Source organism: Bos indicus, chromosome 12, assembly GCF_029378745.1.
Source record: "Bos indicus isolate NIAB-ARS_2022 breed Sahiwal x Tharparkar chromosome 12, NIAB-ARS_B.indTharparkar_mat_pri_1.0, whole genome shotgun sequence".
In the NCBI taxonomy this organism is placed as follows: Eukaryota; Metazoa; Chordata; class Mammalia; order Artiodactyla; family Bovidae; genus Bos; species Bos indicus.
In genome coordinates this window covers 70,415,993-70,434,391 of record NC_091771.1, presented here as the reverse complement: position 1 = coordinate 70,434,391, position 18,399 = coordinate 70,415,993, and the positions used below count along the sequence as shown (strand labels likewise).

At 38.7% G+C, this 18,399-nt stretch overlaps 1 protein-coding gene and 1 long non-coding RNA gene across 7 annotated transcripts in view; one reads left to right on the top strand and one right to left on the bottom strand.

The window, feature by feature from the left end:
- Positions 1-18,399, bottom strand: part of LOC139176077 (ATP-binding cassette sub-family C member 4-like) — a 401,158-nt gene that overhangs the window by 197,591 nt on the left and 185,168 nt on the right. The gene's annotated exons all lie outside the window — the stretch shown is intronic.
- Positions 13,543-16,129, top strand: LOC139186230 (uncharacterized). Its single transcript, XR_011569794.1, has 3 exons — positions 13,543-13,612; positions 15,151-15,314; positions 15,438-16,129. It is a non-coding gene; the product is annotated as an uncharacterized lncRNA (long non-coding RNA).

Here is an 18,399-nt window from a genome sequence, read left to right as displayed (position 1 = left end):
CAGCTTATATAAATCAATAACAGAAAAACAAATAACCCAATCAAAAAGTGGGCAAAAGCCCTAAGCAGACATTTCTCCAAAGAAAAGATATAGATGGCTAATAATAACATGAAAAGATGTTCAACATCATTCATTATTTAGTTCAGTTCAGTTGCTCAGTTGTGTCCAACTCTCTGCAACCCCATGAATTGCAGCACACCAGGCTTCCCTGACCATCACCAACTCCCGGAGTTCACCCAAACTCATGTGCATCGAGTCAGTGATGCCATTCAGGCCTCTCATCCACTGTCGTCCCCTTCTCCTCCTGCTCTCAATCTTTCCCAGCATCAGGAATTAGAACTATGCAAAATATTCAAAAAAGTACTAATATTTTGACCTGTTCAGGCCCCAAACAACAACCTGCTACTTTACAACCTTTAGTTGCAGATATCCCTATTAATTTATGTGGACGAGATCTATTTATGCAATGGACAGCTTATGTAACAAGTCTTATTATATCTTCTCAAGTTAAACAAATTATGGTAAATATAGGATACAATCCTGTTCAAAATACACAGGCTTTTTAGTGGAGGCCACTGCTGGATCACCGGAAAAGCAAGAGAGTTCCAGAAAAACATCTATTTCTGCTTTTTGACTATGCCAAAGCCTTTGACTGTGTGGGTCACAGTAAACTGTGGAAAATTCTGAAAGAGATGGGAATACCAGACCACCTGACCTGCCTCTTGAGAAACCTATATGCAGGTCAGGAAGCAACAGTTAGAACTGCACATGGAACAACAGACTGGTTCCAAATAGGAAAAGGAGTATGTCAAGGCTGTATATTGTCACCCTGCTTATTTAACTTCTATGTAGAGTACATCATGAGAAACGCTGGGCTGGAAGAAGCACAAGCTGGAATCAAGATTGCCGGGAGAAATATCAATAACCTCAGATATGCAGATGACACCACCCTTATGGCAGAAAGTGAAGAGGAACTAAAAAGCCTCTTGATGAAAGTGAAAGAGAAGAGTGAAAAAAGTTGGCTTAAAACTCAACATTCAGAAAACGAAGATCATGGCATCCGGTCCCATCACTTCATGGGAAATAGATGGGGAAACAGTGAAAATAGTGTCAGACTTTATTTTTGGGGGCTCCAAAATCGCTGCAGATGGTGACTACAGCCATGAAATTAAAAGATGCTTACTCCTTGGAAGAAAAGTTATGACCAACCTAGATAGCGTATTCAAAAGCAGAGACATTACTTTGCCAACAAAGGTTCATCTAGTCAAGGCTATGGTTTTTCCTGTGGTCATGTATGGATGTGAGAATTGGACTGTGAAGAAAGCTGAGCACTGAAGAATTGATGCTTTTGAACTGTGGTGTTGGAGAAGACTCTTGAGAGTCCCTTGGACTGCAAGGAGATCCAACCAGTCCATTGTGAAGGAGATCAGCCCTGGGATTTCTTTGGAAGGAATGATGCTAAAGCTGAAACTCTAGTACTTTGGCCACCTCATGGGAAGAGTTGACTCATTGGAAAGGACTTTGATGCTGGGAGGGAATGGGGGCAGGAGGAGAAGGGGATGACAGAGGATGAGATGGCTGGATGGCATCACTGACTCGATGGACATGAGTCTGAGTGAACTCCGGCAGTTGGTGATGGACAGGGAGGCCTGGCATGCTGCGATTCATGGGGTCGCAAAGAATTGGACACGACTGAGCGACTGAACTGAATTGAACTGGCAAACAACAAAAACAGCACTTAAGTTGACATGGAAATCTGATGAGCCTACTTGGACAGACCAGTGGCCCCTATCACATGAAAAGTTACAGGCTCTTGAACAGCTAGTAGAGGAACAAGTATCTTTTAATCATATCACCTCAACTAGTAGTCCTTGGAATTCTCCTGTCTTTGTTATTAAGAAGAAATCTGGGAAGTGGAGAATGTTAACTGATTTAAGAAAAATTAATGCTATAATCAAACCTATGGGTGCTTTACAACCAGGCATTCCGTCACCTTCTATGATACCATGAAATTGGAAAATAAAAATCTTTGATCTTAAAGATTGTTTTTATACTATTCCTCTATAAGAGTCTAATGCTTTCCATTTTGCTTTTACTATACCATCAATTAATAATAAAAAACCAGTGTCTCGATATGACTGGAAGGTATTGCCACAAGGAATGCTTAATAGTCCTACATTATGTCAATTATACATCTCCCAACCACTTAAATTTATTAGAAAACAATTCCCTCATGCTTATATTATCCACTATATGAATGATATTCTTTTAGCTTCTCCTTCTGCTGAGGAACTTCAATGTATTTTCTTAAATACAGAGATTAAATTAAAAGAATATGGGTTATATATTGCTGTCGATAAATCACAAGAGCAGGAACCATATACCTATTTAGGATATATATTGCAAAAAAATATTATTAAACCACAAAAAATACAAATTCAAACTGATTCCTTGAAAATTTTAAATGATTTTCAGAAATTATTTAGGAGATATAAATTGGTTACAACCATCTTTAGGAATTCCCAGTCATTCCTTAACACATATATTTCAAATCCTACAAGGAGAATCTGATTTAAACAGATCCCCTATACTAACAGAACAGGCTAAACAGAAATTGGATCTTGTAAATCAAGCTATATAGCAAAGACAAGATAAACAAGTAGATCTGACTGTTCCAATTTCTTTACTTATTTTTCCTGCTTTAGATTCCCCTACAGGAATATTATGACAACTGCTGGGTATCCTTGAATGGGGAAGTTTATCCCACACTCCTGAGAAAATAATGACTACTTACATAATGCTTATTTCCTTTCTTATTTCAAAAATGAGATCCAGATGTATACAACTTTCTGGTTATGGTCCATATGAAACTGTTTTTCCTTTCACTAATGATCAAATCCATAGATTATTTGTTACCAGTATGGATTGGCAAATCGCCATTGCTGATTTCATAGGTGAGGTTCATAACCATTTTCCAAAGTCACCTTTGATTACTTTTGCTGCTAAACACAAATGGATAATTCTTATTATTACTAAAACAATTCCTCTTGTTCATGCCCCCATGTATTTTACTGACACAAATAAAACTCTCAAAGCTGGTTATACTGTACCCACAACAAAGGTTTGTCAATCTACCCTAGCCTCTGTTCAACAAGATGAATTAGAGGCTATTGTTACCTTATTACAGGATGTTTCTACAGCTTTAAATATTATATCAGATTCTCGTATGCTATACAGATAACACAAATCATTGAAACCATATCTCTACCAAAGGCTTCTTCTAAATCATCTATTATTACAATGTTATCTCAATTACAAAGTATAGTAAGGCTTCATTCTGCCCCTTTTCATATTACACATATCAGATCTCATTCTAAATTGCTTGGACCATTGGCAAAGGGCAATGATTCCATCAACTCTTTGTTAATTGTTTTTCTTACTCATTATGAATTTCATCAACTCACACATATAAATATACATGGCTTGATGAATAAATTTCAATTATCCAGACAAGAGGCCAGAAAATTTGATCCTACAACTACAGGGGTTAATCCCAGAGGCCTTTATCCCAATGATATGTGGCAGACTGATGTTACTCATGTCCCTTCTTTTGGACGTTTGGGAGCTGTTCATGTTTCTGTGGATACATATTTGGGCATGATTTATGCTTCTGCTCATTCTGAAGAAACATCTGCTCATGTTATCTCACGTTTTTTGCAGGCCTTTTCTTACATGGGCCTACCAAAACATGTTAAAACTGATAATGGCCCTGCATATGTGAGTCATGGTTTTGCAAAATTTTTATCTGATTGGAATATTTCTCATTCTACAGGTATTCCATATAATTCTCAAGATCACTCATTGTGGTCTTGAACACACTCATCATACTCTGAAAAATATATTTTTTAAAAAGAAAGGGGGAGAAAAGTATGGCATACTGATGACACCAAAAGAGAAATTAGCCCAAGTTAATTTACTTTAAATTTTTTGGATTTACGATTGGATCATACAATGCCAGCAGTAACATTGCATTTTCAGAATACCATTCTTAGTGAAAATTATACTCCTGGTCAAATGATTGCAGATAATACTCCGGTATGGTTGGAAAATGCTATGAACAATTTGTGTAAGGGCTTTAGACTTAAGAAAGGACGAGGTTATGCTCTTGTCATTTCAGATGATGGACAACACCATTGGATACCAGGAAGCCATGTCAAAGTAAGGAAAGAAGAGGACATGGTTTGACATTGATCCTCCTGGAGAGCCGCCAATGATGGGGATAATAAGACTGATGATCAGCAACTGCCCCAAACCAGCTCCAAGGACCAACAAAGCCAAACCGCCCACTTGGGGTCAATTGAAGAAATTGACCATTGAATAGGAAAAATTGGTCAAAGAACAGGGACAGTCTTTGACCTTGGCTACCTTGTTCTTGGCTATGTTATCTGTGGTAACTACTAAGGTAGGTGCCAATCATACTTATTGGGCATATGTGCCCAATCCTCCCCTATTAAGGCCAATTATGTGGGAGGATTATTCTTTTCCAATTTTCATAAATGACTCTTCTTGGTTACTGAGATGTTTTGACCCGAGCCTTCCTTTAAAACCAGAAGAAGAGACCCGACAACTTTCAAAGGTTAGTGTTAATTATACTGTGGGAACAGATCTTACCCCTATATATGGGAGTGGAACCTCATTGTCTTAAAAGAGGATTACAAAGTTGGTTATCTATAGTAAAAGAACCTCAAGGGACCAAAACTCATTTTTTTTTTTAATTTGCATTTCAGATTTTTTTTTTTTTTTTTTTTTTTTTTTTACTCTACAATATTGTATTGGTTTTGCCATACATCAACATGCATCTGCCACGGGTGTACACGTGTTCCCCATCCTGAACCCCCCTCCCACCTCCCTCCCATACCATCCTTCTGGGCCATCCCAGTGCACCAGCCCCAAGCTTCCTGTATCCTGCATCAAACCTGGACTGGCAATTCATTTCTTATATGATATTATACATGTTTTAATGCTATTCTCCCAAATCATTCCCCCCTTCCCTCTCCCACAGAGTCCAAAGACTGGTCTATACATCTGTGTCTCTTTTGCTGTCTCGCATACAGGGTTGTCATTACCATCTTTCTAAATTCCATATATATGCATTAATATACTGTATTGGTGTTTTTCTTTCTGGCTTACTTCACTCTGTATAATAGGCTCCAGTTTCATCCACCTCATTAGAACTGATTCAAATGTATTCTTTTTAATGGCTGAGTAATACTCCATTGTGTATATGTACCACAGCTTTCTTATCCTTCATCTGCTGATGGACATCTAGGTTGCTTCCATGTCCTGGCTATTATAAACAGTGCTGCGATGAACATTGGGGTACACGTGTCTCTTTCCCTTCTGGTTTCTTCAGTGTGTATGCCCAGCAGTGGGGTTGCTGGGTCATATGGCAGTTCTATTTCCAGTTTTTTAAGGAATCTCCACACTGTTCTCCATAGTGGCTGTACTAGTTTGCATTCCCACCAACAGTGTAAGAGGTTTCCCTTTTCTCCACACCCTCTACAGCATTTATTGCTTTTTTTCTTATTAGAAGCATTTCCTTTAATATCACAGGAGAAAATACTACTATGTTTCCACCCCATCTACCGAAATGTATTATTTCTATAAAATCTGGAATAGAACATTGGGTACAATGGAAATTATGGAAAACTAATACTGGACACATTATGCCCAATACTTCTGATGGAGAATTACTGATTGGAACCCCAAAGGAGATCCTTTGGACAAAAATAATAATTTGGATTTGCCTATATTGTTAAACAATACTTTAGACTCTATCAATAACATTGTTATTAGCTCTATACATTGGCATGGAGGGAGTTTCTGCCCTCCCTTACCTAAATTACCTTGTATGCCTTTACATTCAGAATTGTGGAAAATATCAGCTGCCTTCCAACCCATAACAGCATGGAGGGGGCAATTTAACTCGATAGCATCTGGTCATTCCTTACATTTTGATAAATATTCAGCCCATTGGATTAAAGCATCTGTTCATTTACCTTTTGTATTTTTGACAGGACCTACTTTTTATAATTCCTCTTCTGGGTTACTTACTTGTCAAAATTGTTCCTTTTACACTTGTATCAATTCTTCTCTCCAGTTTCAGAATGACTATTCTCTATATATTCTAAAATCAGATCTGGAGTATGGCTTCCTGTAAAAATGAATAGACCATGGCAGGATACCCCCACAGTCTATATGTTAGCAATAAAAAGCCTGCACGGATCAGGATCTTGGCTTTTGCCTGCGAATGGCATCAGGCCCCTGATCCTCACCTTATTTTTGAGTCTTAGTTTTCTTTATTCTTCTGTGGCACTGCTCCCTCGTGTCAGTTTGTTGTTGGGCTGGTCCCAGCACCTAACCAGGAAACCTTGAAAACCACTCGTCCAACCCCACCCACAGGGAGCTAGCTTTACAAAAAGAGGAACCACAAACTTCCAGCCTACAGAAAGGCCATCCCAAACACAGCAATCTAAACAAAATGAAAAGGCATAGAAATATACAGCAGGTAAAGGAACATGATAAATGCCCATCAAACCAAACAAAAGAGGTACAGATAGGGAGAATACCTGGAGAAGAATTCAGAATAATGATAAGAAAGATGGTCCAACATCTTGAAAACAAAATGGAGTTACAAATAAATAGACTAGAGACAAGGATTGAGAAGATGAAAGAAATGTTTAACAAAGACCTAGAAGAAATAAAGAAGAGTCAATCAATAATGAATAATGCAATAACTGAGATCAAAAGCACTCTGGAGGAAACCAACAGTAGAATAACTGAGGCAAAAGATAGGATAGGTGAGGTGGAAGGTAGAATGATGGAAATCAGTGAAGCAGAGAGGAAAAAAGAAAAAAGAACTACAAGAAATGAGGACAACCTCAGAGACCTCTGGGACAATGTTAAATGCCCAACATTCGAACCATAGGAGTCCCAGAAGAAGAAAACAAAAAGAAAGGCCATGAGAAAATACTCGAGGAGATAATAGTTGAAAATGTCCCTAAAATGGGGAAGGAAATAGCCACCCAAGTCAAGAAACCCAGAGAGTCCCAAACAGGATAAACCCAAGGATAAAGACCCCAAGACACATATTAATCAAACTAATGAAGATAAAACACAAAGAGCAAATATTAAAAGCAGCAAGGGAAAAGCAACAAATAACACCCCCATTAGGAAAACAGCTAATCTTTCAATAGAAACTCTTCAGGTCAGAAGGGAATGGCAGAACATACTTAAAGTGATGAAAGAGAAAAACGTACTGTTGGGAGCCGTGTTAGAAATTACTGACAAAATGGAGGCATGGCAACAGACCCCTCTCCTCATTCCACAGGCACAGCCCCGGGATGAAGGAGTTAGGCTTTGTAATTCTGACTTGTCTTTTCCTCTTCTTGCCTGAGTTGACTGAAAAGGAATATTAAGGTGCTTATTGTTCTTGAGAGGAGCATGAGAAGGCACAAAGCCTTCTACAGCTGTGCTCAGAAAATAATTCATAAAGTTAATCATTGACATTTGTTCAAGGATTTTTATACAAGATAGTTCCAGGATGAGCACATAGGCCATAGCTTGAGGCCATGGAAGGGATTGCTATTTGAAGCCTATTTGTGAGGAGAATGTTTATGGCAAAGGAGTTTACTGAATTTAGGGCTTAGAAATAATTAAAACAGTTAAAAGTTAAATATTTAAGTAATGTTGCACAGTTAGCATATTTTACTATAGCTTATAGAAGTTAGGAATTTTTAGAGACACTATAGCTAGAAGCCTTTTTAAGTGAGCTAAGGATGTTAGGGGCAAACAGGATTTAGGAAGATGAGTAGTAAACTGAGGAATGTAGCATGAGTTACAATGTAATCACAAGTTAACTATAGGACACATTAGAGAAGGTAGATAATAGATGATAAGGCTGATTCTGAGAGAATCACTGAAGCAGGAACTCTGTTTGAAGAGCAACAATGATTTATGGAGATAATAAATCTGGGAGAGGGAGAACTGTATATGTCAAGCCTCTGGCCTAATGTTTTTGTAAAAGTATAAAAGAGAATCTTAAACTTGAAATAAACAGGCAGTCCAAAAGAAAATTGAGAGGCTGCCTCATCACTGACACCGTCCATCTTTTCAGGTTGAATCCCTGGCTGCTGGAGTTGGACTCTGGCAACATACAACCAAGATTACTATACCCATCAAGGATCTCATTCAAATATGAAGGAGAAATCAAAAGCTTTACAGACAAGCAAAAGCTGAGAATTCAGCACCACCAAACCATCTCTTCAACAAATGCTTAAAGATATTCTCTACATAGGAAACACAGAAAAGGTTTATAAACTTGAAACCAAAACAACAAAGGAAATGGCAATGGGATCATTCAGTTCAGTTCAGTCGTTCAGTCGTGTCCAACTCTTTGCAACCCCATGAATTGGAGCACGCCAGGACTCCCTGCCTATCACCAAATCCCGGAGTTTACTTAAACTCATGTCCATTGAGTCAGTGATGCCATCCAGCCATCTCATCCTCTGTCATCCCCTTCTCCTCCTGCCCCCAATCCCTACCAGCATCAGAGTCTTTTCCAATGAGTCAACTCTTCACATGAGGTGGCCAAAGTATTGGAGTTCCAGCTTTAGCATCAGTCCTTCCAATGAACACCCAGGACTGATCTCCTTTAGAATGGACTGGTTGGATCTCCTTGCAGTCCAAGGGACTCTCAAGAGTCTTCTCCAACACCACAGCTCAAAAGCATCAATTCTTCAGCAATCAGCTTTCTTCACAGTCCAACTCTCACATCCATACATGACCACAGGAAAAACCATAGCCTTGACTAGATGGACCTTTGTTGGCAAAGTAATGTCTCTGCTTTTGAATATGCTATCTAGGTTGGTTATAACTTTCCTTCCAAGGAGTAAGCATCTTTTACTTTCATGGCTGCAGTCACCATCTGATTTTGGAGCCCCAAAAAATAAAGTCTGACACTGTTTCCACTGTTTCCTCATCTATTTCCCATGAAGTGATGGGACCAGATGATCATATCAATAATTACCAATAATCAATAATTACCTTATATGTAAATGGGTTGAAAGCCCCAACCAAAAGACAAAGACTGGCTGAATGGATACCAAAAAAGACCCCTATATGTGTTGTCTACAAGAGACCCACCTCAAACCAAAGGACACATACAGGCTGAATGTGAAGGGCTAGAAAAAGATGTTTCATGCAATTGAGACCAAAAGAAAGCAGGAGTAGCAATACTCATATCAGATAAAATAGACTGAAATAAAGGCCATGAAAAGAGACAAAGAAGGATACTACATAATGATCAAAAGATCAATCCAAGAAGAAGATATAACAATTATAAATATATATGCACTCAACATAGGAGCACCACAATATGTAAGACAAATGTTAACAAGGATGAAAGGGGAAATTAACAGTAACACAAAAATAGTGGGAGTCTTTAATACCCCCACTCAGACCTATGGATAGATCAACCAAACAGAAAATTAGCAAGGAAACACAAACTTTAAATGATACAATGGGCCAGTTAGACCTAATTGATATCTATAGGACATTTCACCCCAAAACAATGAATTTCACCTTTGTCTCAAGAGCACACAGAACATTCTCCAGGATAGATCACATCCTGGGCCATAAATCCAGCCTTGGTAAATTCAAAAAAAATTGAAATCATTCAAGCATCTTTTTTAATCACAATGCAGTAAGATTAGATGTGAACTACAGGGAAAAAATATTAAAAATACAAATATATGGAGGCTAAACAACAGGCTTCTGAATAACCAACAAATCATGGAAGAAATCAAAAAAGAAATCAAAATATTCATAGAAACAAGTGAAAATGAAAACACCACAACCCAAAACCTATGGGATTCAGTAAAAGCAGTGCAAAAGGGAAGGTTCACAGCAATACAAGCTTACCTCATGAAAGAAGAAAAAATCAAACAAATAACCTAACTTTACACCTAAAGCAACTAGAAAAAGAAACAATGAAGAACCCCAGGGTTAATAGAAGGAAAGAAATCATAAAAATTATGGCAGAAAGAAATTAAAAAGAAACAAAGGAGACTATAACAAAAATCAACAAAACTAAAAGCTAGTTCTTTGAGAAGATAAATAAAATAGACAAACCATTAGCCAGATTCATTAAGGAAAAAAGGGAGAAGAATCAAATCAACAAAATTAAAAATGAAAATGGAGAAATCATAACAGACAACACAGAAATACAAAGGATCATAAGAGACTAGTATTAGCAACTATATGCCAATAAAATGGGTAACTTGAAAGGAATGGACGAATTCTTAGAAAAGTATAACTCCCAAAACTGAACCAGGAAGAAATAGAAAATCTTAACAGACCCATCAGAAGCACTGAAATTGAAACTGTAATCAAAAATCTTCCAGCAAACAAAAGCCCAAGACCAGATGGCTTCACAGGTGAATTCTACCAAAAATTTAGAAAAGAGCTAACAACTATTCTACTCAAACTCTTCCATAAGATTAAAGAGGAAGGTAAAACTTCCAAACTCATTCTATAAGGCCACCATCACCTAATACCAAAACCAGATAAAGATGCCACAAAAAAAGAAAACTAAAGGCCAATATCACTGATGAACATAGATGCAAAAATCCTCAACAAAATTCTAGCAAACAGAATCCAACAACACATTAAAAAGATCATACATCTTGACCATGTGGGCTTCATCCCAGGGATGCAAAGATTCTTTAATATTCACAAATCAATCAATGTGATACACCACATTAACAAACTGAAAGATAAAAAAACATATAATTATCTTAATAGATGCAGAGAAAGCCTTTGACAAAATTCAACATCTATTTGATAAAAAAAAAAGACCCTCCAGAAAACAGGCATAAAAAGAACATACTACAAAATACTAAAAGCCATATCTGATAAACCCACAGCAAACATTATACTCAGTGGAGAATAATTGAAAGCATTTGCCCTAAAGTCAAGAGCAAGACAAGGGCACCCACTCTGACCACTACTATTCAACATAATTTTGGAAGTTTTAGCCACAGCAATCAGAAAAGAAAAAGAAATAAAAGGAATCCAGATTGGAAAAGAAGAAAAACACTCACTGCTTGCAGATGACATGATCCTCTACATAGAAAACCCTAAAGACACCACCAGAAAAGTATTAGAGCTAATCAGTGAATATAGTAAAGTTGCAGGATATAAAATTAACAAAGAGAAATCCTTGCATTCCTGTACACTAACAATGAGAAAACAGAAAGAGAAATTAAGGCAAAAATTCCATTCACCATTGCGATGAAAAGAATAAAATACTTGGGAATAAATCTACCAGAAGAAACTAAGGCCTGTATATAGAAAACTATAAAACACTGATGAAAGAGATCAAAGATGACACAAATAGATGGAGAAATATACAATGTTCGTGGATCAGAAGAATCAATATAGTGAAAATGAGTATAATATCCAAAGCAATCTACAGATCCAATGCAATCCCTATCAAGCTATCAACGGTATTTTTCACAGCCATAGAACAAACCAGAATTGAAAGAGACATATGTACTCCAATGTTCATCACAGCACTGTTTACAATATGCAGGACATGGAAACAACCTAGATGTCCATCAGCAGACAAATGGATAAGGAAGCTGTGGTACGTATATACGATGGAATATTATTCAGCCATTAAAAAGAATGCATTTGAATCTGTTTTAATGAGGTGGATGAAACTGGAGCCTATTATACAGAGTGAAGTAAGTCAAAAAGAAAAACACCAATACAGTATATTAACGCATATATATGGAATTTGGAAAGATGGTAATGATGACCCTATATTTGAGACAGCAAAAGAGACACAGAGATAAAGAACAGACTTTTGGACTCTGTGGGAGAAGGCGACGGTGGGATGACTTGAGAGAATAGCAATGAAACGTATATTACTATATGTCAAACAGATCACCATTTCAAGTTCAGTGCATGAGGCAGGGTACTCAGGGCTGGTGCACTGGGATGACCCTGAGGGATGGGATTGGGAGGGAGGTGGGAGGAGGTTTCTGGATGGTGAACACATGTACACCCATGGCTGATTCATGTCAATGTATGGCAGAAACCACTACAATATTATAAAGTAATTAGCCTCCAATTAAAATGAATTAACTAAAAAGAAAAAGAAGTGGTGGTATATATATATATATACAATGGAATATTACTCAGCCATTAAAAGGAATGCATTTGAGTCAGCCCTAACAAGGTGGATGGGATTCCCTGGTAGCTCAGATGGTAAAGCATCTGCCTGCAATGTGGGAGACTCAGGTTCAATCCCTGGGTTGGGAAAATTCCCTGGAGAAGAAAATGGCAACCCACTCCAGTACTCTTGCCTGGAAAACTCCATGGACAGAGGAGCCTGGTAAGCTATAGCCCATGGGGTCGCAAAGAGTCAGACACAACTTAGCGACTTCCTTTTCCCTTTAATGAGGTGGATGAACTAGAGCCTATTATACAGAATGAATTATGTCAGAAAGAGAAAAACAAATAAACAAATATCAAATACTCATGCATATATGTGGAATCTAGAAAGATAATATTGATTAATCTATTTGCAGAGCAGCAACAAAGACACAGACATAGAGAACAGACTTACAGACAAGGCTAGTGGGGGAGGAAGGAGAGGGATGTATGGAGAGAATAAAATGGAAACATACATTACCATATGTAAAAGAAATAGCCAATGGGAATTTGCCATCTGACTCAGGGAACTCTAATCAGGGGCTGGGTAACAACCTAGAGGGGTGATATCTGGAGGGATGTGGGAGGGATGTTCATGTGTAAACCTATGGCTGATTCATGTTGATGTTTGGTAGAAACCAATGCAATACTGTAAAGCAATTTTCCTTCAGTTAAAAATAAATGTTAAAAAAATAATAACCTGTACCTCAAAGGAGGTACAGCAAAAACCTAAACCCACAGCAAAAATATCTCTGTACCTACAGAGATAACCTAGACAGCCCAGTGAACAGGCAACTCAATGTTCAGTGGACGCCACCTCAGCAGATGTTAAAAATGCACACACACACACACACACACACACACAAAACAGTAAAATGGGAATATCCACCACCAAATCTGAGCAGAACAGGTGGAAGAGGAACTCTGAGTAGAGGAGGAAGTACAACCTGATAGGAGCCAGTGTCATACCAGATGGCCATGTGCCTCTCTCTAGGGAGAGACCAAGATATCAGCACTTCTCTAAGAATAGAGCTGCAACGAATGAGAACCTTTTTCCTTTCCTTCTAAAAGTTAAAATGTCACTTCTGCTATTTCAGAGCCTCATGTCAAAGAACCAGAATAACTCCATGTTACACTGAGTTCATTTTCCTAGTTACCAATCACAAATAAGCTCAGTGATGCCACAGACACATTTGTTATGACCTAACAGACCACAGTGGACTCAAAACTTGGTAGCTAGTAGAGCACAGCTTTAGTGAGAAAGTTTCTTTACAAGTGGTCTCTCCTTAGGTTCCTTGAGTGCAAAGAAACATGAAACGAATCACCAGTCCAGGTTCGATGCAGGATACAGGAAGCTTGGGACTGGTGCACTGGGATGACTCAGAGGGATGGTATGGGGAGGGAGGTGGGAGCGGGGTTCGGGATTGGGAACACGTGTACACCTGTGGTAGATTCATGTTGATGTATGGCAAAACCAATGCAGTATTGTAAAGTAATTAGCCTCTAATTAAAATAAATTTAATTTAAAAAAACTAATGAAAATCATACATTTACCCACTTAAAGTTTCATTGTTCAATCTTTGTCAGAACATCAATGTCACCTCATGTTTATCATTTGACACATTTATTGTTGATAAGTATAAGTAAGGAGGCAAATTATTTAATACTTTATTAAATAATTTAACAAACTTTAAATTATTTAAATTATTTCAAACAAATTATAATTTACTAAACTTACTTTGTTTAGTAAGGGGGGAAAAAAAGCTTTTCTAAATATGAAACACATGAAGGAAAACATAAGAGGCAGAACCTTCTTGAAACCACTAGAACATTGCATGGTGGGAGTTTAACCTGCCTGGTAATTTTCATTAGTAGTTTTCTCTCTCCCTGGGATTCTCCCACTACCAAATACTCAATCTGATAAGCTTACATACAAGTTTTCTATGAAAGGTACACTATATTCTTAGATACTTTGATTGTGAATCCCTGAAAGAGAAGAAATTCACAACAGAGAATTCAGTTCAGTTCAGTCACTCAGTCATGTCCGACTCTTTGAGGCCCCGTGGACTGAAGCATGCCAGGCTTCCCTGTCCATCACCAACTCCCAGAGCTTGCTCAAACTCATGCCTATCAAGTTGGTGATGCCATCCAATCATCTCATCCTCTGTCATTTCTCCTGCCTTCAATTTTTCCCAGCAATAGGGTCTTTTCCAATAAGTCAGTTCTTCACATCAGGTAGCCAAAGTATTGGATTTTCAGCTTCAGCATCAGTTCTTCCAATGAATATTCAGGACTGATTTCCCTGAGGATTGACTGGCTGGATCTCCTTTCAGTCCAAGGGACTCTCAAGAGTCTTCTCTAACACTGCAGTTCAAAAGCATCAATTCTTCGGTGCTCAGCTTTCTTTATAGTCCAACTCTCACATCTATACATGACTACTGTAAAAACCACAGCTTTGATTAGACATAACTTTGTTGGCAAAGTAACGTCGCTGCTTTTTAATATGCTGTTTAGGTTGGTGATAGCTTTTCTACCAAGGAGCAAGTGTCTTTTAATTTCATGGCTGCAGTCACCATCTGCAGTGATTTTGGGTCCCAAAAGAATAAAGAATTGCTTTACTTTATAACAAAATTCTCAGTTGGGGGAGAATGTATGATATAAATGGCAAGCAAATAAATCTTTGCCTAGTCTTTTTTATGTATGTATAATTTGAAATAAATTTTTTTCAAAGGAAAAGAAAAGAACAACTAGTAAAAATAGAATATGATAACCTGCTTCTGTGCAGGAAAAGGAAGACAGGATCCTTGCATTTCTCTAAAAAACCAACTGGTAGGAGATGTGATCAACTCTTTCCCTCTTCCTCTTATCCAGGTTCACTGAGAACCTAACACTGAGCCTAGCTACTCCTACCTGCCCTGAGCCTGTGTTCAACAGGAGGCAAGACGGACAGATGGTGGTCCAAGGACGCCTCTGCAGACTCTCAACCACCACAGCCTGAGTTCTCTCTTCACACCACCTCTCCCATCGTCAGCCAGGTATGGGCTCTCATCGGTTCTGACACAGCTCAACCCTCTTCCAATTCTGCTTTTTTCTTGAAACAACACAATTTCAGACTCTATTAATCTTTTCAAATACTGATACAACTTTTCTTTTGCTAGTTCTGAGATAGGCTGGGACCTGGGACCTTTTGCTGCAGTGCTGCAATGCTTACACCTGGACACATCTCTCCTCCAGCAACCAACTACAGAAATGTTATGTGACTAAAAATAACTGCGTGCATGTGCAGTTGGGGCAAATTCTGGACCCAAAAGAGAAAAAGATCAAAAACCCGAACTGCCACTTTTTGAAAAGCCTGGAGCAAAAACAGCATGTCAGAACAAAAGCAGAGTACTGCACATGCCCCTGCACACAATACCACCTTAGGAGTGGATGAAACACCTAAACCACACCTGTGGCGTGACCCCTGGACACACCCCTACCCTCTCCCCATATAAGGAAAAGGCTTGCCCCTCATGGGGGAGCGAGCAAGCAAGGGAAACTATTGTTTGTTCTCCCTCCCCACTGCTGGAGCAGGGGCCCCAATAAAGCCTTGCCTGAATTTCTTGTCTGGCCTCTAGTCAATTTCTATTGTTTAAGGAGGCTAAGAACCCTGGTAGCAGTTCCTTCCCCAGCCCTTCCCAACACCACTTCCTCCTGATCTCTTTAGAGCACCTCTAAGAGTGTTCACCATGCTTAAAACCCTCCAGTGACCAACAGTACCTAAGTCCACACTCCCCAAGTGGCCTCTGCCTGGAGACCCTGAGTACTAACTCCACCCATTCTTCTGCATCACCTCAAATACTAATCCTCCTGGGAGCCAGTCAGGATGTCTTCAGCTTACACTTACTTCCTTACCTCTAAATTCCCATGGGGGATTCCCATTACACCACATAGAGGGTGGATAACCATGTCATCCAAGCACTTACAGACATAGCCCCAACTCTAATGAGACTGAACCTTACACAGAGTCAGCCCATTGTGGTTATCAACTAAAGGAAGGAACAGACTGTAGGGCTGTTCAAATCAGTCCAACTACAGACAAGCTACAACCTTGCATAGTCAGAGCTAACACAGCAACAAGAAAAAGTTATATATGTTATAAATTTTGTCAAGGCAGAAATTCCAATTGCAGCTTAAGCATATTGCCAAAACATAAAACTTAATATTCAGTGTATGCATATTAGAATATAGAATTCTCCACCTTCAAAAAAAAAAAAGAAAAATTATGCCTTAAGTGAGGAAGAAAATCTGTTGAGCACTTTTCTATAAATAACACATCTGAGGGAGAAGTTACAATATTCCAGAGGTTAGATGAGACTTCAGTCAACATCTGACCAGCTTGTAAAGGTGTCAGAAGTGCTGGCTGAATTCTGTAGCGATCATGGTGATGAAAAAACTAAAATTAAGTTGCCATTAGAGCCACTCTCACAGACCTGGGTTCTTGGACCCTTGAATCAATAGAAATTGATAAGACACCAGATGAGAAATTCAGGCAAAGTTTTAGTGGGACTCATGCTGCAGTATGAGGGAGTGTAACAGACAAGAACAAAGTCTGATTCCATGTTGGACCTGTTTCCTTTACTTTAACCTTTGTTTTTCGTAACTTTTGTTATTATAATCATTGTCTATAGCTATAAGCATCCATAATGGCCTGCCCTCAAGGAGCCCTGCCTCTCTGTCTGAATGTTAAACCAAAATGCCTTTGTTTATGGAAATATCCTGAAGCTGTCCACCTGAGAATGGCTGCAAAAAAGAAGAAATTAATACATCCCCTACCCGAGGCTGGCCATTCCAGGAGATATTTGCAAGATTAATGACCTTTTTACTTTACTTCCTCACCTTTTCCTGCTCTGTATTCTTCAAAAGAAACTGGCATTCAGGACCAAATAAGATGGTTATTTTGAGACACTAGTCTGCCATCTTCTTGATCAGATAGCTTTCCAAAAAAGTTGTATTTCTTGCCTCAACACATTGTCTCTGATGTATTGGACTGCCATGTGTGCAGAGTGTGCAGAGTGCACTTTGACTTAGGAGTGAAAACAACTAACACGTGTTCTTGCTCACTCACAGGGGGCTGGGGTGGGGGGTAAGCTAGTTCTTTAAATGGAGCGAAAATTGAGGCGGATCAGTGGGTGGGGCTGAAGAGGTGGCTTAGGTGTCTGCCCACCCCTTTGATGGTGCTATGTGCAGGGATCATGTGCAGTACATTGCTTTTGCTCTGGGTACCTCAGAAATGGCAGTTTGTTTTGGCCTTTTGTATCTTATTGCTCATAATTCATCCCAACTACCAGTGCATGCAGTTATTTTTACTCTCATAGTTTCTTATGTCTTATAGTTTCTTTAGTCTTATAGTTTCTTTATATTTTGTTGCTCAAAGAGATGTTTTTCCACCTATAAGCAGTCCAGTAAAGCATCCCACATCCCAGCCTATCTCACCATGAAGTGCAGGACAAGCACAGGTCATGCAGGAAAGTATCAAGGTCAGAACTAGAGCCAAAAAGGTTGACTTTCCAATGGCTAATAGGGGAAAATCTAAGCAGCTTTGTGAACAATATAACCTCAGAGAAACATTTTACTGGATGTAAAAGTTATTTAAATTTTTTAGTGCTTTGAAGTTAAAACAAGATTTTTTGAAATCCTATTGAAGTAATGCAATGCCAAAACCACAGGGCCCCTTTCTTCACTTAAAGAAAAATAGATGGACTTCTTGGTTATGTGGTTATAATATCAATAAATCTTCATTTTCTGAACATGGAAAAAAAAAAGAAATTGAAAAGCATGTGTAAACAAGAGGATACAATGCTATGAAATCCATATACAGGTCCACAGGTAAAACCACTAAACCCCCTCCAAGGTGGGCAGGGGTGGTGGATTTTCTTCCTAGGCTCCCAGACATGATAAGGGGAAATTATGAGAGATGACCATCCAGTCTACCAAGTACCAGGCTGCAGGAAGCAGCAGGGCTCAACACCATACTATGTTCTAAACTCTATACCTCATAATGATTCCAGGTGATCTACAGTCAAACCTTGCCCAGTTTTGGCCACCTAGTCAGTAAACTCAGCTGATCTATTCTTTCTT